General features: G+C 45.2%; 1 protein-coding gene across 3 annotated transcripts in view; it reads left to right on the forward strand.

The window, feature by feature from the left end:
* The window catches only part of GRIA1 (glutamate ionotropic receptor AMPA type subunit 1), a 126478-nt gene that overhangs the window by 33573 nt on the left and 66744 nt on the right, over nucleotides 1-26161 (forward strand). The gene's annotated exons all lie outside the window — the stretch shown is intronic.

Here is a 26161-nt window from a genome sequence, read left to right on the forward strand (position 1 = left end):
GCCCCATGCCACCAGGCAGTCCTGTTGAGCAAGGGCCATTTTGGAGAGTCTCTGTGCCACCAGCAATGATTTGAGTGCTTTTTCTTTGGTGGTGTGCTGATTTAAAAGTTCTAGGTGCAACCACAGGAGCAGGCTGTAGAGGTGTGTGTTGTGTTGAGGTGTGAGGTGTCCCTAACCTGGCTCTGGGATGGCTAGAGGCTGCCTGTAGCGTGGTGGGACATGGCAACCCAGCTGTGAGTGCAGGCTGGGTTGGGATTCCATCCCCGGGGCATCAGTGGACAGCAGGACCCTCTTGGGACCCCCGTGAGCAGAACTACTGTGGGATTTGATGCCAGCAGACACTACAAAACATGGCTCTACCCATTCCCCTGGCCCTGTGCAGAGCTGCTCTGTTTTCAGTTATGCTTCGCTGAGGTATGGCAGCTTCCTGGCCAAGTCAGATACACACTGGGGTCTAAGCATGAGGCAGGAGCGTGGCTGTCCTTTTTGCACAAACCAGATTGCTTCACAGTTCACACAACAGACTGGTGGTGCCTCCTACCCTCTCAGCTGTCATGCAAGAGGCTAACAGGGCCCAGCAACCCAGCTTGTGACCTCATTTCTGTCCTTACTACCACCTTTTTCCTGAATGAGTCTGTTGGCCTCGGTAGGGTTATTTCTGGGACGAAATTTACACAGCAGAATTAGGGCTAGCAGGAGGTGAACCTCTGTTGTTCATGTGAATCAATGAGGATTCTTCCTACCATGTTGCATTTTTGTACCAATGGGGATGGGGGGAAGTCCTGAGGAAACTGTGGCACTGCTAATTGTAATACTGGTGTCAGCTAGGAGCTCAGCCAAGACCACCACTTTATTCTCCAGGGCCTTCTGGCGGGTAGGACAGGTGTGAGCAACCAACCTATGACCAAGTAGCTCTGAACATGAGACAGCAACTATGGTCAGGGACATCAAGTGGCACCGTGCAGTCAACTGGGCATAGCATGGAGGAAATGTAATCCTGCCCTAGGAGCAGGCACTGTGCAAAGTACTGTGTGGTGGGCCTCTCTGAGGCAAGGAATTCTGGTTTGGGCAGGGGCTTCCTGGGTAGAGAACATTTTGCTAACGTTTACTTTGGGTTTCTAAGAAGCTGGAAAAGGAGGTAATGAAGATAGTAAAAGAGAGGAAGAGAGGCTGTTGAGAGCTGGTAAATAAGCCATGAGGAGCAGGGGTCTCCTTCTGCCTGGCTATTGACCGTGGAGTTACTCCAGGGGTTTCTGCACTCGGCTAATGAGTCTTCTGAGTAGCATGAATACTCTCCAGTGCCTATGAGTGTTGGGAAAGACAAAAAGCTCACTGAATGTGAACATTAGAGGATGGTCATGTGCTAACACAAAACCTTCCACCAACAGTGGTAGTTCTCTGTCATACCTCTTCCTTTCCCCACAGACGTATCCAGTCCTGAGGACCACTCAGCCTTTCGCTGTTGGTACAAAGGTGGGCACTGTGCAGCTCACTAGTCCTATGCTTTAATTAATGAGAAAACATATGAGGAGTTATTTCCTTCTGCCACTGGCTGCTTTGAAGCAAGGCTGGTATTTTGAGTATTTTTAGGAGGAAGAGTTCAATATGTTGTAGAAGAAAAGTTCATGAGAGGGTAGTGAAGGAACAGCAGAGTAGGTGTTTGAATGTGAGCATGTTCAAAGTGGGAGAGAGGCACAGCATGAACTCCATTCCTCCTCCTGTCCTCCCTGCTGAAGATCAGAGAAAGCAAGGGATGAGAAATAGAAAGAAAAGCGATGAGATGGAAAGTGAGGGTGGAGGGGTTGAAGAAGAGCATTGGTTTGTTTATAAAAAGAAATAACATAAGTACATGGCAGACCATGCCCAGAGAAAGGGCAAAAGGAGATGCTGCCCACTGTCCCTGAGTTTCCTCTCATGCCACATCTCTTGACTTTGCAGCGTGAGATGCAGAATTTTGTACACAGAGAAAATTTTGGCTGATCATAGTTTGTAGGGAAGTCCTCATGTTTTCTCTTCTCTGCCAACCTCTCCCTTGAAATGTAAATAAATAGAGTTGGAGACACACATAATGAGGCCCAAGGGTAAGGGACTAAAAATCCAACATCATGTTTTCTTTGGCTGAATTTCTGGGGGAAAAAAAAAGACTAGATGAGGAACAATATAAAAAGAAATCAGACCTGTAGTTCACCACATAGGAAAGCTCAGAGCTGCTGTAGAGAAGCAGTGGTATGCAAACTAATGAATAAATAAATACAAACAGTAGTGTACGCTTCCTACAAAGATCTCCTTCTACCTCTGTTTTGAAAGCAGATTGCTACTAACACCTGAGCAAAGCCTGCTTTGAAACTTTGTGCTGCAAACAGTAGTGAACTCCATGCTAAGTGGTCAGGAAAATTTTCAGCAGTCATTGCAGAGCCTTTCTGACCTTCATTTCTTTCCAGCTAGCTGCTGACCCAACATTCAGCAGGACAACACAGCAACATTATGGCTAAAAGCCATTGCATGGTCGCTACAGACCATGCAATTCCCAGAGAGGAAGGCAGAGTAAAAAAAGCTGTTTTCTAGGGAGAAGATCTCTAAGAAGGCAGCCAGTGGGGTGGTGGTTCTCCTGATGTCCCAATATCTGAAGCAGTACCTCATTTCACATGTTAGGAGCTAAGTGAATGCGTCTCTTTGCAACCGCACGTGCTGGACTGGGGTTGCAATTCTGAGGATGTATCTGCTGAACGGCAGCAGAATGGCTGCAGTCACCAACTGGGAGTTACAACTAACTGCTTGGGAAAAGGATCAAAGTGAAATCTTTTTACATCATGTTTCCTCATGAAGATTGTTCCTCTTACACTTGGTACCACTTCTCTCTAGAGCATCCCTTTTGATGTTGCATACAGCATCATACTCAAAGGAGCGCAGATGGGCTTTCCTGCTAGTCAAGCTTGTCACTGAATAAGGTGTATTTCAAGGGGTATAAAAAAGGCCATCCCCTCCCTTTAAACACCCGTATGCGTTTCTGTAGGAACCATTGCTGCTCCTGGGCTGAGCGGTCCTGCGGTGACCATCTCAGCTCCCTGCAGATGCCCTAATCAGACAAGCAGAAACCAACAGACATTTGATTTCCATCATTTTGCTGCAGTGCAGTTAGCTCCACGGTGCAGCGCTAGTGCCTGGGAAGCAGACTGGGAACCACTTAGCTACTCCATGGCAAAATCAGCTCCGGTCTGCTCTGCCCTCCTTCTCCCCTTGACACTCCACTCCAGATCACAGGAATCCTGTCTAACCATACTCAGTTAGAGATGTCTTTTGGGCTCTGAGCACCTGACATCAAGGAAAGCATTGTTGCAAATCAGTGTGGTAGTACAGAAGTGGCTGCTTGTTAGGAAGAAATCTGAAACAATCCCTGTTTTTCAAAAGGAAAACCCGCAGAAGCTATTCACACATTTCAGGAAAGGGCACGTGTGAATCTGTAATGCTGCTGTCACAGGGGCAGAGGGGCCGTGTACACGGCGTTTGCAAAAGAGACACGCAGTGAAGATCGTGGCTTTGAATGCGTTACCCGCTGGTCCTCATTTGCTCAGTTTCATCAACAAAATAACCTGAGCATCTACTCAACTTCTACTTACCTTGGAGACGACAGGGTTATTGCTGTCATCTGCAGCAGCCCTTGTAATGGGAGCAGGGGGTCACCAAGCATGACCTCGGGTGCAGGGGAGTCCCAGGTGCTCCCAAATGCTCAGAGCATGTCCAGGGGTGCCTGGGGCTGTCTTGTGCTTCCCTGCACAGGCTCTCCACCCACGGGTACTGCAAAGAAAGAGCAGACAGAAAGTGTTGCATACCTAGCTAGTGACTTCTCAATCTTGACTCATGTTAAACGTTAAGCGTATATTTTGCTGCATTGCAGGACAGGGTTAATATTGTGTCTGGACGTGTGCGTGGGCAGAGGGCTGAATGGCAGTGATTTTCTGTGGAGCACTTGGGTAATTGCTCTGCCTTAGTTTTGGCATTTTTAGAATTGTTTGCAAAGACTTGAAGAGAATAAAAGAAAATCCAGACAGAGGCAGTCACTCGGGAGAGACTGCTGCAGTCAGGAGACTGTGACTGTGGTCCCACAGCCCCGCTTTGGATCTCCTCCCTAGCACCGTGGTCCAGCAGCCGTGGGCGAGCAAAGCCTACCTCTGCTGCTGTGTGTATTCAATTATCGGGTTTCCAGTTTCACATCAGAAACAGGTAGACGGTCTTCAGAGCAGTGAAGTGTGTCTTTGCCCTTTGCATGGGAGTAGAGGACCTAGCTGGATTCTGGGAATGATTTTCACCACTGAAGCCAAACGGGTTGAGTTTGGCCCCAAGACAATTGTAGTTCCATCCCTTGGTGCAGTGGCCCATTCTGCTCATTTAAAGATCAAGGTTATTAAACAGTCCTGTGCGATGCTGCTGGGGTGACAAGTACGTGAGCAGCAAAACTCACACTGAATTCAGGGCTGAAGAGAACAGATGCGATTTTTCATATAGCCTTCTGGATCCTTTTAATAGAGCACTATAAAATGAGGTTATTAATTATATCAACAAGGAGAGTAGCACCAGGTATTTTCCCTGGTGTTTCACGGCGTGCAGAGCTAGAACAAATCCTCCGTGCCAGCAGTCTCCAGTGGATTTGAACATGAGCTTAGAAGCCAGGAACACCTGGTTCTTTCATCAGCTTTGATACAGGCTCATTGTGTGACATCCAAAAAGTCCCTTGAAGTTTGTTTTTGGGAGGTACTGAGTGATCACTGCTGCTCAGCAGATCTGAAACCAGCCCAGTCTGGCCCTCCGTAAAACACAGCCAAAAGCTCCTTTGAGCTCACCAAATGAAAGGCATGTTATGAATGCAAAGTTTATTATACGTCTACCGTGTAATGTCATGTGGAGTCATAACATAGTAAACACTGCAGATATTCCAAAGACATAAAATCTTATCTGTAGTAAACACGTTCTGAAGCTCCTCACTGAATTACTCTAAACCTCTGATGTCCCTCTGCAGATTTTGGTTGAGTTTTGGCCCTTGAAGGTATTTGTAGACTGATGCCATATTTCTCTACTGAATAACTGCCAGATCCATCAGTCCCAGGCCCTTCTGTTACCAACACAGCAGATGCACTTAAAGTTATGAAGACCAGAGTAAGCAAAACTAAAGTGTTTAATCTATTATTAATCAGTCAGTTGCAGAAATGATAGGGCTCTGGGGGACCTCAGAAAGACATCAATATTTATGGCCTCGTTAGTAAATGCCACTTTTTTTTTTTTTTTTTAAAGAAACAACGGGATTGTGAAGGATGTTTATGTTTCGAGTCATTCCATAAAGAGGCAATGTCATGTTTTAGGACAGGAGGATTCAGAACAAAGTATTTAATATTTATCACAAAGTATTGAGACTTCCACTGTATGTCTGTTCTTTTTGGTCTTGCATTCAAGCTTTCACCTTCTCTAGAAGCAGTGACCCAAGCTGAAATCAGAGAGCCCCAATCGCTTCAAGCTACCACGTAGGGAATTGTAAAAAATGAAAAGATAAAATCTCCCTAATTCTATTTGCCAAGATAAATCATATAAATTCCATAAAAGAGAAGCAATGAAATATGATTTCAGTTCAAAAAGAGCTCCACCCATTAGAGGCAATTTTTTTATGGATTAAGTGAGACTAAATAGCTCGTCTTGCAATGCTTGTGCTTCACAGTGTTTTGCAGTTCTTTCTTGAGTTTGTTCCTTGACATTTTCTGCACCCACCCTAGTGATGCTGATTTTAATATGACTGTTATCCCTGGTACACAACCTTCTTAGCTTGATTAGCTTTTACCTTCACATACTCGTGAGTTGTTTTTTTCACACAGTTTTCCTTTTGTTGGGGTTTTGGTTTTTGGTGGTTTGGTTTTTTTTTTCAACTACTTCTCTTAACATTTTTATGAAACCATTTCAATGGTTATTTTTTATATTCCCTTTAGTACTCTTTGCAGTTTCTGAATTTTTGCTAAAGATCTCTTCCCTGGAGCAGGAGAATAATCTCTCTCATCTCAAGATCACTTCAATGCCACCATCACTGAAGCAACCTCTCGGTTGAACATTATTGTTTTCTGTTCCATGCAGGAGATGTTGAGGAAAAGAGCACTGGAGCAGAGAGACTAAAATCCAGGGGGAAATGGGAGGATAAACTAAATAAATCAGACAATAGCTCTGTGAAAAATCATGTAGTCCATGAAAGGAGCAAAGAAAAGAGGAAGAGAGAGGACATTTCAATGGAAAGAAATGGAGACCAACCCCTAGCCCATGTAGAGTTACCTTCGGGTCATTGATCTCATCACTTACCTTTCTCACGCCTATTCTTCCCTTTTTTTCTCTTGATCTGGTCACTGATTTTCCTTCTTTCATACCCAGCACAGGCTTTTCTAAATAGGAAGAAGAGGTATATAGCACATTAATTCACCTTCTAATAAATGAGCAAACAGAAAACCCACCAACTTGGGCATGAGTCCAGGAGCACAAAGCCGTTAGGGATCAATGGAGGGTCTCTCCCCATGCAATTTGATTGCAGAAAGTCTCATGGTGTCTCTAAATTGTTTTACAGAATCTGGCAGCTTTTCAAGAGCTCCCTACACCATGTATTCGCCTTCTTTAATCGTTCTGTCCCGGGAGCTTGAAGCTTTGTTCTCCTCCTACACGTGAGACCTATAATCACTGTGGCTGGAGACCGGTTCATTGTACTCTTTGTGTGTTAGGAAATCAGACGTGAAATCCCTCCACCTCTGCTCTCAGGAAGGCTGGAAGATGTGTTTCATGGGTACTTCCCTCCACCTCTCTCAGGTGGGTCCTGGCCTCTCCTGATGGCTGAGAGATCCCTCTGGAAAGGTGTGTACGAGTGGTGGGTCATCATGAGGTGCAACAGAGCCAGACTCCAGGGATGGACCTGCTCTTTCCAAACACAGCCTTAGCGTGTTGTTTGAACTGTTCATAATCTCACAGCTCTGAATCTACACCTGCAGTGGAAAAGGAAAGGCTCAAATGTGGTTTTTTTCTGGGCTGAGCTCTATGAGGTTTGTAGTATTTGCCTACTATACTGGCTGCCAGATTGGCTGGAAATAATCAAGCTGTACTTAGATAAAGCCAAGCCTGGAGCAGAAGCTGAAGAGATCTGTGCTGCCTGTGCAAGAGCTTGACCTGCAATACCGCGTGCTGTATGCTTTGGAAGCATCACATGTGGCGTTAATGACCTTTTTATTTCTTTAGTTTAAAAGTACTCAGAACTTTCCTTATTTTTCCTTCATCCTTTAATTTCATTTGGCTTTTTCGATTTTGTCCCAGAGTTTTATCCTTACTGCACTGTATTGTGGCTGATGTCAATGGACCACTTCTCCTTCAACATTGTTTTTTTCCCCATTGCTACACCCCAGACCATCGCAGATAATGACAGATTTCTGTCTAGAGGTGATTGAAAGCTTGTGGAAAATTTTCTCATTCAAAATAGGTCTTTGCCATAAAAGATTTTTCCCTCTCAAGGAAATAGTACTTTCAATAAATGTTTACTATCATTTTGCCATTGCAAATCTGAAATAAAAGGTAAACGTGGAGATTTTTTAGGTATGCTCACACTTTTTTCCAGTTTGCCACTTACCTCCCACCTACCAGTTGGAAAACAGGAAAAAAAACCCAGCATGTGATGCCAATCTCTACCTATTTTCATATTTCTCTGTTTTCCCATCTTCTCTCCACAGAAAGAAAAGTACTAAAAATCTACGACTAAGGAAATAAAACTATTTTTATCAGTTTCCCCCACCAAGAGGAAACTTAAGGCTACTTGAAACAGCACAAAGCTAAATATTCTTGTTTCATTTTTGTATTTCCATCAGAAAAAAAAATTAATGCTTTTTTTGGTGTGACTTCTTAAGAGGGGAAAGTAAGTTGGTAACTCTTTTGTGTTCTCTTCTGAGTTTCGTGGTTATAAAAAAGGACAGATTTGCAATTTAAAAAAACCCTACATGAACTTTCTAAACAAACAATTTCCAAAGTTTGAAGGGGGAGCGTGTGCATCTTCCCACCCTCACTCTCTCCTTTCTTCCCCTTTATTCCGTCTACTTCTAGGACGATCACTGAAATTACTCCTTGCAGCTCCGCTGCAGGCTTCGTGCATCTCCAGTCTCCTCCTCTCCCTGCAGCCCTCTCTGCCCGGTGGGCACCTGGTTGCCCTCACACTATGCTAAGAAATGGCACCCACACTTTAATAAATGCCATTCTCTGTTTATCAAGACCTCAAAATTTTTTTAAAAGTCATTGACTTCAGCGTAAGCCCAGTTTGCTCAGTCCCACAGGGCAGAGCTCCATGTTTGTTAATATGAGGTATATAGAAACTTTCAAATGCCTTGGTTTTCTCTACTCCTTTCAAAAGAGATTGTTCCATCTTTATGCAGATGGGAGGGACGTTTATATCTGCTGCTTCTCACACACCGCTCAGCCAACATCCCCTTCACCTGCCTTACCCAGGTGTAGGGGAGGGAAGCATCAGGCAGGCTTGCTCCTGGGAGGATAACGGCTCATGCAGCAGTGCTTGCAGTCCACTAAATATTCATTTCCCTGTGGTTCTTTGTATCCGTATTACAGGTATGTAATTCCTATCAGACGTGTCAGGTGTTCAGTGTCTCTGGAGACAGCCGAACAGTGGAGGCGGGAGACTCTGGGAATGTAAATGTGTGCCGAGGAAATGTGAGAGTGGTTTCTGCATGCCACAGCGATCAAAATAGATCCCTGGGTGCTGCGCCTGCACTTCCCGCGCGGAGCTGGGAGCTCTCTGCTCCCTCTCGTCTCTTGCAGCAGCGTGAAGGTTACAGTCAAAAAGGAAAGGGCCAGGGTAGTTTTGTTGCGATACCTGTTAGCAAGTCAGGGAAGAGAACTGTGGAGGTGATGGGTGGAGGTAAGGTTGTTGTGTGAGACCCGCCTCTCCGAGGCACAAAGGGAAGGATTCAGTTTTCTTACCCCACTGCCTCAGATGGGGAGACAAAGCCATGGAGCAGAGTGCTTTTGCACTATTAACCTCTTGTGACAGAAATAGCGTGCTGGTGCGAGAGGGTGCGACTCCGAGCCCGAACTGCACAGCGAACACGGGAGGGGACCTCAGGTTGTGCTCTCAGACAAAAATGATGCTCTAGATGAAACCAGCTCTGGTTTTGCTCCAGTGCTCACTTTGGAAAGCGGTACCCGAGCTGCTCTCCTCCTGTGGTTACAAATCTTTCTGTGGTTCGCAGCCTGCATTTATTCATGACTAGTTTATTCTCACTTGTTCTCATGCCAATGTTGTCCTTTAGCATCAATAGCTCTTCTCTAGTGTTTACCCCTCTGATGTTTTTATAGACAGCAACCCATCCTCTCTCAGCCTTTCCTTCCCTGTACTAAACATGCCAGATCTTTTAAATCTCTCCTCATGAGACAAGCTCTCACTTTTCCAGGACAGTTACCCAAATATCCGAGGTTTTACCACCAAATACCTCATCTACATTAGTTTGTCTGGATTTTAAAAAAATGCTGGTTTTACTGCACTGATGGCAGGTTCACATGCATGTGTCAGACTTAGCAGAAAATGTGTGCTTCAGGAAGGGGAATAATGGTGTGTATGACACACAAAAGTTCCTGTGCGTGCAAAACGCGCTGTGGGATGCTGCGTGCGGCTGTGCATGCGTGTGGAGGGATGCTGTCAGCGGGATCATGTGTGCGAGACTCTGAAAAGGATTACTCAGTGTGCGAGGGGGCGTTGCAAGAAGGATTTTGAGGTACGTGACACTGAGAAGTATTAGTCTCTGTGTAAAAAAGTGTGCGCGTGTAGAAGAGAGGGAAGATAAGCGGGTGGCTGCGCGTTGCACACGGAGAGAGATTAGCCTGCGCGTCTGCGAGCGGGATGATAAGGAGGGCTGTTTCTGAGAACGCTGCTGTAAAAAGCTGGGATTTGGCTAATGGAAGGATTAATGTGCATGCGTGTGGATGCACACATCTGGGTAGGACACAGTAGGAAGGATTTGGGAGGTGTGTGGCAGAAGGGATTTGGACATGCTGGGAGGGCTGCCTCAGCAGGGGTGCGTGCCTGTGCCCCTGCTCGTAGCACCCCGGGGTTGTTCACAGCTGTGCAGGTGCCTGTGACGGTGGGATGCAGTACGGGGACACATGGAAGGCTCCTGCGCCCGCAGGGATGGGGTCACAGAAAAGCCGGCCATGCCCGGTGGGTAGGAAGGATTATGGGGCGGTGCTGAGCCCGACGTGGAGATACTCGTGGAGGGGGTGACCAAGCAGGGATGAAGCTGTAGTATAGCAGGAGGCATGGCCGTACCTGTGGGAGCAGGGGAAGGGTGAGCACAGGGGTGGCAATGGGGAGGAGAGGGCTGGTGGCTCGGATGCTCTGCGGCACAGGGGGACACGTCACCCCGTGAGCAGGGCAGGACGGAGGGTGTGTGCTGTGCTGAGCAGGGGTTGTCCAGGTGCGGGGAAAATGCAGTTTAAGTGTGTTTTTCCCAGGAGACAGGGCTCTGGGAGTGGCAAAGCTTCCCGTCCGCAGCTGAGCATGAATGTTGGCAACACTTCCATTGATCCCGTGTTCTCCACCTCTCACCTCAGATTTATCCCTGCTCCTCCGGCTGGCTGCCAGCACAGTACCTCTCCTAGGGGGGAAGGATACTGGCAGCAGTCTTAGAGCAATTTATGATCCAGAGAACCGGTGGAGGGTTGATTGCATCCCAACGCTTATTTTTTAACATTCTGACTTGACGCTAAAACTTTTCCCCCCTTCTGCTTTTCCATGGGAAAATTGGGGTGTTTTGTCAAAATCAGCAATTTTCTACTTTCGATTAAACCTCAGTTTTCATTTGGAGGGAAAAAAAGAAGTGTTGAAAAAATTCAGCTAGCTTTATTGTCTGCAGTATGTCTGAATTGGATCTGTTCCATTGGCATTAGTTTCATCTCAGAGACACTAAAAGTAAAGCCTACTGAACCTTATATGATAAAATGAACTAAAATAACTAGGGTGTCTAGGGTAACTTTTCTTCAAAGAAATTGATCCTTTGCTTGTCCAGTAGACCATTTGAATGTTTGCTTTTTGTTTAATGAAAGAGCATAAAAAACCTGGCTAGTTGCTTTGTAGCTTTCAAGAATATATGTATTATTTAAGGGAGAAGGCTAGGACCCAACAGCTGCAGTCTGAGATTCCCCATGGTGCTAGGTGCTGTGCAAATATAAGATCTCATGCCTAGAAAATAAAGTTAGGAGGGTTCTAACCAGAAGTGAAAAGTCTTTATTAGCACCAAAGAAAAAGTCCTGCAGAAGCATGAGCCTTAAATATAGAGATTGTCCATAAAATGGGGCCTTTATATCTTTCTTAAAGATACTGTTTTGCAACAAAAGGCATGTCAGTGTGATGCGGGAGTAGGGTAAGTTCTATGGCAAAGGAGGCCAACTTTCCCTCCTACATCTTCATTTGACTAAGACCCACAGTGCGCATCGCACACATCTGGCAGAGCCAACAGGGATAAGGACTCCCTTTTGCTCCGTCGGGGACTGGAGATGGGGCGGACTTGCAGTGGGGCCCACAGAGGTCCCATCCCTGTCCCACAGAGAGGGATTTGTTTGTCCCAGAAGCCACTGCCCAGCAGTAGTTCTGCTCAAAAGCCACCAGCTGGGCACCTGGCTCTGTGCTGGAAGTCAAGCATGGCCATTGTGATTAGATAGCCCTTCTGGTTTTTAAAACCTGACAAATCCTGGCCCAGAGAAAGCCATACAAGAGGAGTTTGAGGGGACATAGTTTTGTTCTGGGAAGGTCTCCAGTCTTTCAGGCAAGAGGTCGTGTTATCTTCCTTCCTTTTAGAAACCTTTAGCCCAGCATGAATCAGCGGGGGGATGAGGTTGAGCTGTGAGAGGAATTGCAATGGGTTTAATGTTAGAGCCAGTATGAGCTCCATTTCAAAGTGCCCACTCAACAGCTGGTCACAAAATCCCCGAGCCTTGGGTGAGGTGCCAAGTCTGTGTGTGCTTGGAGAGGAGCATCATGCCCATTGCAGTGCTGCCTTGTTCTGCTGTCAGCGCATTCCCTCCTCCGAAAGGATGGGCGACAAGAGCAAATGGGGACAGGGAGTGCCCTGTGGAGCAGTCACCATTCACTGGGGAAATGCATTTCACTGGTGTGAGTCCCTCCCCAAAACTGTTGTGTGGCTTCGCACAGGTGACTGCCTCAGTCTGTCCAATTGTGAAATGAGGTTAAAAATCTTCGTGGAAGATAGGCTGCCAGGCTTCAGCCAGGGAGGTTTGAAAAAACTTTTCTTAACTAAGAGAAGGCAGGATTAAAGAAGGACATAGTGTTACTGTCTTTATCCATTCAGAGATAGAAAAGACAGTGACCCAGAAGTTGCAAGCCCATTTTTCTCCCTCGTCTTATAGAAATAGGCACCTGGCCCTTGGATCTCTGAATGCTCCTGCACTCAGCCCCCCTTCACACTCTCTTTCATCCTTGTTTTTCTCTTTTAAAGCTCCAATTGATTTTGAAATTAAATTGGCTGTTCCTCCACCAATGAACCTCAAGCTTGCATCTCCTTTCCCCCTTCTCCTTCTCCCTCCCAGCTTTCACATCTCCTCAGGTTTCTGTTATTTCCCATACCTTTGCTTTGAAAGATTTTCCAATAAGGATGTCAGTTTCTTAAGGGTCTTTTATCACAAATTCCTTTTGGTTTCATGCCTGAGGACACTTCTGAGGAGGACCTTGGCGACCTATGCTCAAGCAGACATGAAGCAAGTATACTTTACAAGCAAGTCACAGCTGGCTGCACACGCAAATCGGGTCCTGTATCCCTGTAGCCTCATTTAGGAAGCATGTTGTGTTTCCCAGCTGACAAAACTAGACCATACTTAGACCCAGTGTAATTCTGTTGGGCTCTTTGCAGTTACCAGGGAGACTATAATGTAGACAACTTTTCTACACTTAAATCAAGTGTCTGTCTTACACTGCATAGAGTATTTTTTCTAACCAGGTAGAAAGTGGTTGATTTTATCATTAGTCCCGTCCTTCCATGAGAGATTTAAGAATGTTCACAGGATGATGCAAGTGTAGTATAGCCACACATTTACAGCTGGGCCATTGGGTTGGTGCAAAGTGCACGTGCACAGAGGACCTCTGTCAAACAAACCTGCCCCACATGGCGTCCCAATTCTTCCAGTCCAGACGTGCTCCACAGACAATGTCAGGAAAGCATCAGCCCTTAAGAGTGCCCTGATAAAAGCTGTCACAGGAGACATTCTTTCAGCATACGTGAGTTAAGGCCCAATTTTCAAAGGCTGCATGTACCATATGGCTTCCTTGTGTGCCTAGATCCCAAATCACCTTCAGATCATTCCAACTTCTCTTCTTTAAAGAGACATGGTAGTCAACCAAGTCATTTTTCAGAAATGCTGCTAAGGCTCTCAACTGACACTCTACTGTCAGGACTAGCAGTGGAGGAGAATGATCACAACAAATGTGTAGGAAATATGACTGCAGATGTTCACTGCCATGTTAAATATAGGCAGCCAAAAATAATTTCTCTCACAGGGAAATTAATCTTTTCTCTAACAGGAGGGTCAGGAACTCAAAGTGAAGGCTAGACGCTCCTCTCTGCTACATTCAGCACCTAAAGTGGGTTGCAGTACAGAAAGAAGAAAATCACAGCCCTCACTGGTTTAGCTAGAGCAATCCCAAAGGTGTAAATCACAGGCTTTTCCATTGCACCCCTGGTTTATTGTGCACACCAAGAGACAGAGGAATCTGCCCCAGGGAGTTTCTTTTTGCCTTGTTCCTTCCAGACCAAGTCTTTATTGTGGTTTTGCCCATTGGTGGCAGCAGCCTCTGCCCTGGCAACCTTCTCTTGTAGATGGCAGTTCCACCTGCCTTTCCTCTTGGAGGCTTCTGGAATAAATGGTGCCTTAATTAGGTTAATTATACCTTTAGCCATCCATGTGCTCACTTTAGATGTACCATTAGAGTCCACTACGCAGTGTAATTTCCTCAGTTTTCCATGTGGGAAGCAAATCTAACACCTGATGTGTGACGCTCTCCATGGCTCAGTTGTCTTGCACAATATTTGTTAAATTCAAGGACTGTTTTCACTCCTTGAAAACCCAGTGCTCTTGGTGTCTCTCTGTTCAAGGCCTGCCTGACCCAGGGTGGCCAGTGACTCTGATTTCATGGACAAATGTGTTTCATCAGAGGCATCTCCCTGCAATGTCAACAGAAGGCTTGAGCAACATCTGGTGAATAGTGAAAGAGTCTCTCTCATGCTTGTGAAAAGTGGTACAAATTAGCATCCTCCAGTCTGCTGCTGCTGTTCCGTCTAAATAATATTTTACAGGTAACGTTTCTGCTGAGAAGCCGTGGGGTTTTCTCAGTAGCTGCCTAAATCATGTCATAGTCTTTGGTTTACACGGAGTAACTGCTTGAGACAGAAGCTGCATCTGTATGTGTGGTGTCACTGCTCTGGAATGATGAATGACCCCAAGTTTCTAACAACTTCCCTTCCTGTGCTCTGGCTGGCCTCCCTGCAATTTGCACTTATGCAGAATGTTTTACATGATCTCTCTTGCTCTCTGCAGCTCACTATAGAGTCTCTTTCTTCAGAAGCTTGAAAATTCTCCCAGGATGGAAATTGTTAGAGAAGGTGTTTGTATGTGACTAGGCATGTCAGGAAGAGATCTCAGTTGTTTTCCTAATGTTAAGGATGCTCCTACGTTCTTCTTCCTAAGACACACGTCCCATTTTTCCAGACTAGTTTCTCAGTCCCGTTGGCAGCACAGGCTGTTCTGGATAACTGAGATACTCCTGGTATCTTCACTGGCCTCTATTTAGAGAAGATGACTTAGTATTTTTCACTAGCATAAAACTTTATCGTGAACACATGAAGCTCTGCAAGTGAAACATCTAGTAGAAAAACCTTTCCCAAAGTTATTGCCTCTCTAGAAAACATTATAATGGTTTGTGTCTGAGCATTTCATGCCACCTTCCACTAGCATTAATGGGAATTCATTGCCCAAGGATGTTTTAGGCAAAAGGTGTGCATCCAAGGTGACTATATATAATTGGTGATATGCAGAGCAGATTCTCCCACCTTTTGGTCCTTTCCTTGGTCCTGTGAGGTGCATTTCCTCACACAACCAGCTTGTTATGGGAGATGATTTTTATGGATCCAAGTGCAGGTTCAGGAGAAGTCTGTAGCTGTAAAAGTTCCCTTTGTCATGCTGGCAAAATCACACAGATTTTGCCCAAGATGTTTTAGGAAAACATTAGATTCCACTTTATTTCCAGTGAAGGTCTTGCTATGTAGCCAGCTCCCTGGTTGATATTTGGTGTTTTGGGTCACATTCACACAGGGGCTCTGGGTCTACCCACAGGTTTGTTGGAGCAGCAGGGCAGAGAGTGGAGTTCCTCCAGCTCCCCCATCCCCACCGTTCACACCACTCAGCAGGACAGATGCCTTCATCTCCTGCGACAGGGAAGCTGCCCTCTACTGCTGCTTGCAGCCCCGGTTTAACAAGTATCACCTCTCCGTAGAAGCTCCATCTGGGCATGCTAGCTAGATGCACTTCATGTAAACTGTTCCACCACCCACAGCAAGCTATTTGCACAGAAGTTTCACCAGAGACCATAAAATTGCAAACCATAGGTCCAGATCTCACCATCTGTCACAGTTCTGCATTCTTGCTCCCCAGACAACACAGTCTCCCACTGGGTTTAAAAGATCCCAAGCTTAAAGTTGTTTGTTTGGGATTTTTCAAAAAACCTGGTGCTCAGAGGCACTGCGGAAGTAAAAATGTGGTAGCTATTATCATTTATTGCCCTCGCAATGCAGACAGGATTAAAGCTGTTCTAATGACAGGGAAGAAATGGTAATATTCCCCCTGACATTAAGTAGGCCTGAAGAAAGCTATGAGCACAATGGAATGGAACATTAACGTGGAGAGGAAAAATAAAAACCCTACAAGAAATGACTATAGCAAAGAACCACCAAGGGAGGCACTTAAGCCCACAAAAGCCAGCACTCTCAGATGTCAAAGGATCTTGTCATTCTGCACCTAACTCAGCCCTTGCTGAGGTGTTAAATGGGGTTTCCAAACCAGAGGCACAAAAGGGTTGTGTTCTAGAGGCTTAACCCTTGTGTAGTTTGCTGGGTTTGCACCTTTGCCGCTTCTGCTCCTCTTTTCAGAAGACTCTAATGGCTCCGGTGAATGCAGAAAAGAGGGCAGTTCTGAGCTGCGATGGCACGTGTAGGTTTTGGAGCATCTGCCTTCTAGCTCAGCAGATACCTGTAATGTAGCCTTGAAAATGTATAGAAAATGTGGATGTTTATAAATAATGTGTCAGACAGCTGGTGGGTCTAAGTACTGCTTCCCACTTCAGGCCCCCAAGGACAAGAAGCTCTGTCCTGTATGCGAGAGGTTTTCTTTGAAGAAGAATGTCTTAAATAAGTGCAAGTTCTTCCTTCCTTGCCCAGACCAGTGAGCCTGTATTCCTGTGGAGAGGTGAGCGTGGCGGTGCTTTCCCCACACGATGTACCCTGAGCTTTTTGCCTGCTGCCTTTTATTTTAAAATGAGCAGGGAGTCAAATCATGTCAGAAAGTTCAACAGTAGCTTACCACAAGAGGGAAACATCCTCTGTGCCCTCTGAAAGCCTGCCTCAGCCAGTCTCCCTCCTGGGCTGGGAGATGTTTTAAGGTAGAGCACACAGGAGACATCACCACTGCTGAAAAGATCAGTCAGGTTAGGGAAAATTCTGCTGGCTCTCCGTTTAGGTCCCTCCTTATCCTTTGTTTTACTTTCTGTGGTGAGCCAGCCGTATCGTTTCTCTCCTCTCTGCTGGGAAGGTAATTCTTTACTCTGAGGAGGCTATTCAGTGACTTTCTTTATTGCTATTTAACATGTATACATTACAGTACCTCACAGAGGCCTCGTAGCCTTGTGCCAGGCATCCTACAAACACATGCAGAGTAACAGTTGAATCTATAGCGGGTACCCGTGTGTGTGGGATAACAGGATAAGTGTAATTCTGAGCCAATTAGGATTAATAATAATGCCCACGCATCCTACGTAGGTGTATGGGATATGGCATATCCCTATGTTTCTTTGAAGGAAACACACCCCTGGAGTTTAAAAAGGGGGTTGTTTAGGGGTTTTTCTTGTCAATTTGAAAAAATCGCTATCAGGAAAGGGAGTTGGTGTTTAAGGAAACATAAAGGTCTCTTCATATGCATTCAAAGCAGGGATTAAAACCTGGGCACACCAGGGCCATGCCCAATCTGCCTTTACAGAGTTTAACACCTGATTTTCTCGGCTGCAGCTGGCTGTGTAGGCTAACGAGCATTAGAAGTCTGACACTAGAGACCAAGAAACCCAGTGCTTGCACCTGAGTATAAATATATGCCCAGGAAGTGTTTGGGACCATGGAAGGATCATTGCAGAGCGTGTGTGGTTTTTGTCAGGTTCTCAGGCTGGATTGAATAGAAAAAGGTGGAGTGTTAATAAATGAAGTTGTTAATTTCCAGTCTGTTATCAAGAAAGCCAAGAAACAAAAAAACCCACAAGAAACACAATTAGTTGTGTTAGCTCAGTGGCACACAAGGATAAGGTTTTATGCACTGTAGCACAAAACAATTAAAAGTTGGAAATTTAGAAGCAGGAGTAGAAAAAAATCAGTGAGGAAGAAAGGAGAAGGGATTATAGGTGCTCACCTCTGGCTGCGTGGGGAGAAGCAGGCTCAGGGCATGACACCACATCCTCGCTGACATGAGAGCGTTGGTGTGTAGTTGTCCAGGCGCTGTGATCCAAACCGCTGTGTGTGACTCGTCATTCTCAAACTGGCATATGCTTCCCGTACGTGTCGTGTATCTTGCTAGTGAAAGCTCAGTGTCTGGGAAGGGAAATGTTTAAAGCCACTGTGAGAACCGTTAGAAGGAGAAAGAGGAGCTTTGTATGCAGGTCAGACCTCAGCACTTCCAAGTGTTGGCTGAAATCCCAAAGCAGGCACAGAAAATACCATGTGCAGACCCAGGGCTGGAGGGGGTCTGCTGGGCCACCCGGTCTCCAGCTGTCACTGATCACTGGATGAGACCTTCCTACTCAGAGCTGCTCTCCAAGTACAGCTGTTCTGACTGCCCATCTTGCTGACAAACGCATTGTCGTGTCTCTCTATGGAAATAACCATGTTGAAAGTTAGTCTGTTCTTCAGTTGCCTGCCAAATCACAAAATTTGGTCCTGATGCTGTAATTTACAGCGTGGAATTCAGTGGCCCAAAAGACTGTAATCCTGTAGATTACAAATGGCCAAAGCCTCACAAGGTAGGATTGTGATGGAAAATTAAAAGGAATTGAGCTGATGGGGCAGGGAGAGAGGCTGATACAGAGCTGCAGCTAAAAATGGTCTCGATTGCTACCTTCGTTACAAACCTGGAAGGAGTATATATATCATAACTGAACTCCATGCCTGGAGCAGACTTCAGGGAAGGGCTAATGGAGATGTTGTTATGAACAGGAAATAATCCTAAAAAACCCCAGAAACAATGCAGCTGAGAAAATTTACCAAAATACTGTTTCTCAATTGAAGGCAACAACACAAGTCTCAGGAATGCCACAGGGAACACATCAGAGGCTGAGACATCACTTTGGCTTCCAAACTGGCACATCTGCAAAAGCATGGACTAGAGAAAATTTGGGAATATCTATGCAGATGTTTTATGAAGCAGAGGGATATGGGACCAAAATTGTAATTATCGGGCTGAAGATTAAGAAAGGAATTGTTGAGGTAGACGTTAACACCCTCCTTCCCCAATGGAAGTAACGTTAATGTTGGAATAACTTTCCCAGGGAAAGTCCATAGTCTGGTTTTTGCATTGTGACCTGCAACCAGTTTCAAGACAGGCACTTACAAAATCCTCATCAGAACCTGAGCCTTGCACTGAAGACAGTCGCAGGCTTTAATGTCTAGAAAAACTGCCGTGAACAGATATAATGTATTAGGGAAAGAAAAGAAGCTATTGAAGACAAAATGCATTTCAGCTCTTCTTTATGTGACACATTTGCTTTCTGCTATTGCTTATCTTCCCCCCTCCCACCTCTCACTCCCCTCTTTTTACTCTGTTTTAATAATTCAGCTCTTACAGCCCAGAATTAAATGTTGTGCTGACCCAAGAGCAGCGTGCTATGTACCATATTAACATGCTGTGGTTTTGATGCTTTATCCTTTTCCTCCGTTGTTGTCTGTGCTCCCCAGCGGAAAGCTACACTGTGATATTGTACTTAGTTTTCCTAGTATAGCACTATCTGCAGAAGGACCAATATAGTACAAAAAGCCAGCTAATAAAGCAGCAAAAGCAAAGTTGGTTCAACCCTCATCCCTCACCTCCTTTTATAATATTGCTGTCACTTTTTCATTTGTAGAAATCTTGCTTTAATATTTATGACTCTGCTTCAGATGTGGAGAGTTCAGTGAGGACAAATTTTTGGGTTTCTATTTCGTTGTAGGAGGCTAGGTAAGAGCAGGGATAGCTGGTCTTCCAGAGCCCATGGGGCCCATCGCAACATCCATCTGCAGCTGGGGGCCCTGTGAGGCATCACCCCCTCCTTCTAGGGCAGCTGCAGGGGAGCTCGAGGTGAGGGTTGTGAGCAGGAGATAGTAGCTCTTTTGTAGAGTTTCTGCTGCTCCAAAGCAACGCAGCATGGCCAGCATCTTCTGCTTGCCACTGTCTGGATTTCTTTTCCGTGGATTATCCATCATTTGAAGGCTATCTAGAAAATACAGCTGTCAACTGACATTTTATTTAAGGGAACATCCAAGTTGTGACCCCAGAAGTCCCAGGTGTCAGCAGATATGCGCCCATGTCTCCTCTGGGTTCTCATCCAGGACCTGTTAAAAGATGCTCACGATCTCAGAGCCATCATTACTCAGAAATAGTTTGAGTATTAACTGGAAAGCCTTTGATATATTTGATTCTTAATTTTATATGATTCAACAAAATCTTAGAAATCCCCAAAATAACAATATGTTTAAAAACAAGCAAAGCAAACGAGGAAAGTCTTCTCAAACATCTTGTTTTTCCTTCTTTTATTTTTTCAACAAGCTCAGTGACCCCATTAAGACCTTTGATATTTGAATTTTCTCTTCTGTTTTTTAAACTGGATAAAACTGCATTTGAACACTAGCAGAAAAAGAAAAAGAGGTTTCGAGATGTGAAGTACACAACTGGAAGAGCTATGATTGTCAACTGGTCCCTTTGATAGAGAGGTTAACATCAATTTCCCATGGCCGTATCTTCCACCACCATGATTATAATTCAGAAGTGCACTTAAACGACTGAGAGTCCATTTTGTTAATTTTTGTTGATAGAAGCACCATGCTATTACTATTTCCTTAAACTCAGCAGCATGTGAGAAAGTATCCCAAATCCAATTTGATCTCAAGGGAAACTTACCATTCGTCGGCCAGGCAAACTAAGACTTATTTGTCAGGCAGGTGAACTTAACTAAAAAAAAATTGAAGGTATCAGCATAAACAGCTATAAGCAGCTCTCAGTTGTAGATTATAGTTTAAATATGAGGGAAGGAAAGCAAATCTTGATGTAAAAATCAATACTACTTCCCAGCTTCCAAGACGGTCAGAGCAGCAGTGCAGGAAAATGATGGAAGGGAGCACACTTCTGTGTCTCTTATGTAGTTGAAAGAGAAACATGTATTTCTTGTGATATCACATCAGCCTGATTTGCAGTTGATCAAATATATGGGACATATCTGCTGTCAGCTAAATACATGCGTGGAGTGATGGGGGAGTGTAGAATCTGTTTGGCTTTCCCCTGCTAGAAAAATCTGTGGGAACATGCTGTCGTTGGGATGTGCTGAAGAGATGCGCTCTGGCACCTACGCCACACTGGAGAACTGTGAGGACAAACATTTGGGAGGAAAGCTGAGCTGATCCTAATTGAAGCAGACACTAGCGCTCTTTCATTGAAATTCCACCGGCTTCGCCAACCTGATGTCAGGTTCTCCATCACTGTGTGAGGGTCGCCTCCAGGCAGGGCATGCTAAAAATAAATTACGCACGCATGTCCCCCCTCCTCTTTCCCACATGTGCACACATATACTCTAAGTGAGCAAAGAAAATCATGTGGGAACTGTTCCTTGACACCACTGTTGTCAATGAGGATGTTTTGCTGCAAGTGAGGGTTTCGGTTCTGTGTCCCAGGAGGTTTGGGCAGATGAAGGGGGTGCCACACTGATACTGGGGCTGCAGGCATGGCAGGGCTGGTCTTTGATAGCTTACAGAGGACAGTAGACTGAGCTGACTATTCTATTACACTCAAAGTCTGGCCACAGTCATCTCGCAATTTTTAAAAGGAATCTGTTAATTTGGTTTCTGGAGTAAGTGCTGTGTGTTCTGGATTGGGTGCTTTCAAAGATTTCTTCTTGTCTCGGAGTCTTCATTTCCAAATCGCCCTTTTCTTTCCCTGCCGGCTTGGGCTATGTAGTTTGCTCAAAATCCTTACATCATCTGCAGCTCAGCACTGTAGGAATGACTTTCCTGGAGAGGGTGCAGTGTCTTTCCCCTTAGATGTTCCTCAGATAGGACATCATCCAGGGTCATGAAGGGCTCTGAGCTCTGGCAGGGGCCATCTGGATTTTTTGTCTCCTTCTGTAACAGAGGACATGAGTTGTTTGTGGGGAACATCTGGGGATATTTTGTTTAATCAGTTTTTTATTGCTTTTGTGTCTTTGGGTATTAGCACTATTTCTGCTACTTCTGTTCTCAATCAGAGGCACACAGCAGTTGAGTCTCCAGAGAGTTTAAATGCCTTCAACTAAACCATATTATTGGCTCCCTTCAGGGGTAGCTGGGTGAAACTTAATGGTCCATGAGATACAAAAAGTCAGTAGAAATGATCTAATGTCCCCTTCTAGTCTTAAACTCAGTGAAATGGTAAAAATTCTGCTTGTAAAGGAAATGGCAGATGAGCAGTTGCCAGGATCTCCTACCAGGCTTCTTCTCCAGCTGCGTCTGTGGGGAGCAGTCCTGTTTGCAGATTCTCAGCAGAATTGCACCATTTTCACTCCTGGAAACCAAATCCTCATTCCCACCCTTCTGTGCAGCACATTTGCCCTTCCTCCTCCCTCAAACACTGAGACATTTTCGGCCCCTTTTTGTGTTGATCATTTCTGAGAGAATTTTTTTGGTTTCTCGTCCACTTTTACCAAAATCCAAATGAAATATCTGTTATATCTGACATCTGCCTTTCACATGGATCAGACCTCCAGTTCCAAAATGTTCCTGGCCCTCCTGAATGCAGGAATCAGTCTTGTGCATCTATTTTCTCTGTGACTGGTTGAGAGCTTTAGCCAAGAAAAGTCTCCCAAGAATTTTTATAGACTCAAAAAATCTCTTTTGCTTCCCTCTTCTGCAGAGAAAATGTGCAATTTAAACTTGTGGGCATGTATTTTTCTTTTTCTTGGAAGCATTTGCAAAGATGACCAGAGCTGCCTGTCTTCAGCTGCCGGGTAGGTGTCCTGTCCTGTGTGTGCTTTCAATAAAATCAGTGTTTCCTCTCTTAGATTTAAATGCTTTACTTTGAATATTTCCATATGAAAAGAGAAACTTGAGAGAAATTGCAAGAATAGAAATCCTAGAGTCTGGGGATTTCAAGCATGAGTGATGCACGCATGCTTTTTCCTCATCTGAATTCAAGGACACACCAGCTCCACGATGGCTACCTTTCCACAAAGGGAGAGGGGAGGCCTCCTCCTGCTTGCTCTACCACATCAGTCACTCTTTAACTAGGTACCAGGAATCTTAAGAAGCTATTTTGATTTTTACTGTATTTCAGAAGTGGTTTTAGAACAGTCTGAGGAGCTCTCACCTCACCTAGCTGCAGCAGGTGCTGTGTCCAAAGTGCAGCTAGTAGTTGCTGCGTTGTCTTTCCAGAGCAACCAAGTGACAATCAAGTTAATGCCTCTGCTTTTACCTAATTTTAGTCGTGAAATGGCACTAGGGAGCCTCAGTGGGAGATCCCGTGCCTGGAGAAGGAGGGATATGGGGTGTCCATGGTGCTTGGTGCAGCACACACGGGGAATGTCCCAGCCAGAAGTCCCAACCTGATCAATTGTACAAGACTGATCAGGGTGAATACGGTAGTAATTGCCGCTATATAATTAACTATATTTTCTGAAGGTTTGTTTAGAGGAAAACTCTTCTGTAATTAATTACAAGTTCATTGTAAGATAATAGCATAGTTGCAGCCCAGAATAGATGTTCTCTGTCCTTCTTTCCCTTTGTGCAGCCCAGAAGCCAAGAATAGCACATGCAAACCATCACAAATGTCTGCATTTACATCCAAGTGCACACTCTTCACTCTTGCTCACATCTTGGTTATGCAGACATTTATGATGTTGCATTTCAACCAGTTTCCCACCTGCAGGAAAGAGGTTCAGAGGCTGAATCGTCCAAATTGAACTGCTGAAGCTCACTACCAGATTAACTGCAACTCTCTTGTGTAGGCAAAGCCAGGCTGTGGCCATCTAGCTCTTAACAGGTAGTTGGCAGGAGGCTTGCAAAGTGTGATGTTATCACCAGCCAGTTGACCAGAAGAGCTCAACTTCTTGGACCTTCCATTCCAGCATGATCTTTATCCTTTTAATGTTTCTTAATCTTTTTAGAAAAGCATCAGTCAGAGACTAGTGGCTGCTGAGGAACTGATAAGCTTCTTCCCCACTAGAAAAACAAAGAGAGTTTAAAATATTTGCTTGTTCTAGTTGAGGTTTACAATTCATAATAGTATGCTATTAAGAAGTTGCTGAGCAATCAAATGAGAACACAATTGTTAATAAATTTGCTTAATAAAACAATTAAAGCAAATAGAAAGAAATTCCAGCTATCTCTTAGTGTATTAAATAAATGGCGAGTAACTTCTTTTTAGTTTTGCTGGGTAAATTCATTTGGAACATCTGTAATTTAGAATAGTCTGGAGATTTAAATAATTTTGCAGCCACTGCTGTTACATTATGCCAAGTTCATTCCCAGAAAGGTGGCTGCAGTTCTCACTCTTTCCATTTTTCCAGATTGACACAACAGTTTCTTTGTTGTTTTTTGGCTGATAACTCTCAGCAAGTCTTTTTTTTTCCCCCAAATTTTCTGCCTTGTCCATGGCCCTTCTTACTCTGAAAGTACAAAGCGAGCTAGGGTTCTTTCCAAACTTACTAATGATAAAGACTGTTCGTTCTCCCAGTCATCTTTGGTGCAATCTGTTTCAAACGCTGGGATTGATGAGTGTCTCAGAACAGTGTAGGAGGGCTGCCTGAGCGTGACTGAGCCACAGAGTTTAAAAAAAAAATCTAAAAAAATAATAGATTCATTTCAAATAGAAAATAAAATTCAAGGAAGCCATGGCTTGCCTAAACCAAAACAAAGCAAGCCAGCTAAGTTTATTGTCTGGATTATTAATTGTGCTGGATTGTATAGCTGCCCTGAGAATGTCACTTTAATCATTCATTGAGTCTGAAGCCTGGGTCTCCAGAGATCACGTTCTGATCTCTCACATATGGTATATCGCACTGTTCATTAGACCCACTGGTCCAGTCACATGGAAATGATGTTCAGACTATTTCTATCCATGTCTGCTACTTTTCTTCCTGAACGTGTCAGTCTCATGATGAGGGCAGTGACTCCAGCTGATACAGACACAACTGCTGATTGCAAAGAGAGATGTTGCCTTGAAAATAAAGAGAAAAGGGTTTTATTTCCATCAGGGTTCAGGCTTTGTGAGAAGTCCCTGCCCTGCAGAAATACAAATTCCCTTGGGGGCGCAGGGTGCTGAGGTTTGTGAGATCACAGGCCCTGAGCGGTCAAAAGAGGATGGGTGACCTTGGGGGACAAACTGCGGGGCTGGGATGCTCAAAACCTGGGCTCAACTCCAAGAGGAAGGAAAAATTCTCACCAGTGTAATGAGATTCAGTTCTCAGCACTCTGCGCAGTTTCAAAAATCTGGCTGCTTTTTTTTGGTGGTGAGATGGGAGCAGGGACTCACTTTGCACAGTGGGAAGCAGTATTTCTTGCTCTTCCCTCTGAATATTTGATGCTGGCAGTAGAAAAGTGAGGAACAAGGTAATCTTATCCAGGATGGCTCTAAGCCAGTTGGGGATGACTTCTGGACCTGCTGGAAGGACAGAGCTTGGATGGAGCCCAGCTAAGGATGAAGCAAGCTCACGTATAGGAGCTTGTCTCCAGCCACATGTGCAGAAGGTTTGGTGCTGGCAGCTACCAGCAGGAACCAGGTCAAGGGATTCCCAAGCAGCGCAGAGCACTTGCCAGGGGACCCCAAAATGTCACATCCAACTTCTCGCGCTGCACTCTGTCACGAGGGGGCTGGCAAGCGATGTGTGAAGTGTTGAGTCAGTATAAATGTCACAGCCAAAGGTCTTCAGAGTCAGAGTGACAACAGGAGGAGACACTAGTGCCAGGAGTTCTGACACAGGGAAAACGCTGTCACTGCCACCACCTCCGTCTTGGAGATTTATTGATGATAACTTGGGATGTGCCATAAACAGGAGTGATATTAAACGAGTCTGACTCTCTCAGGGGCTAAGTTTTACAACCCAAAGTGTGAACTTTCTCTGCCTCACTGAGATCCTGAGGCATTTTTCCAGCAGCTCCCACGATCTCATTAAGTGCTCTCCTGAGAAAGGGCTCCAACCCAAGAGAACCCTCCCTGCACAGCACAGCGCCAGCTGCTGGGATCAGACACAAATATCCACTGGAGAACCCAGCGTGCACCCTCAGAGTTTAGTCATGGAGACCTCCCAGGCCACCACCACTACCTCACTGGGCCCACAGCCTTCCTCACCGTGCCTTTGTGAGGAAACCAGAAATTGCCACGCAGGTGTCCCCAAGTACCAACGCACCCCTGGTGTGAGAGGCTCTGACCGCAGTGCCAGCAGCTCATGCCCCGGGATAAACCTCCCTGCAGCTGTGCTGTCACTGCATTGAACCCAGGTGAACCTTTGCTGAGATGCCCTGAGGTCAAACCCGTGGTTTCCTCCTGGAGTCGTTGGCCGCTAAGGGCTGTGCTGTCATGCAAATGCTTTCCTTCTGCTCCTTGAATGCATCTGGGGCTGCAATAG

The sequence above is a fragment of the Grus americana genome, chromosome 14 (assembly GCF_028858705.1).
Source record: "Grus americana isolate bGruAme1 chromosome 14, bGruAme1.mat, whole genome shotgun sequence".
In the NCBI taxonomy this organism is placed as follows: Eukaryota; Metazoa; Chordata; class Aves; order Gruiformes; family Gruidae; genus Grus; species Grus americana.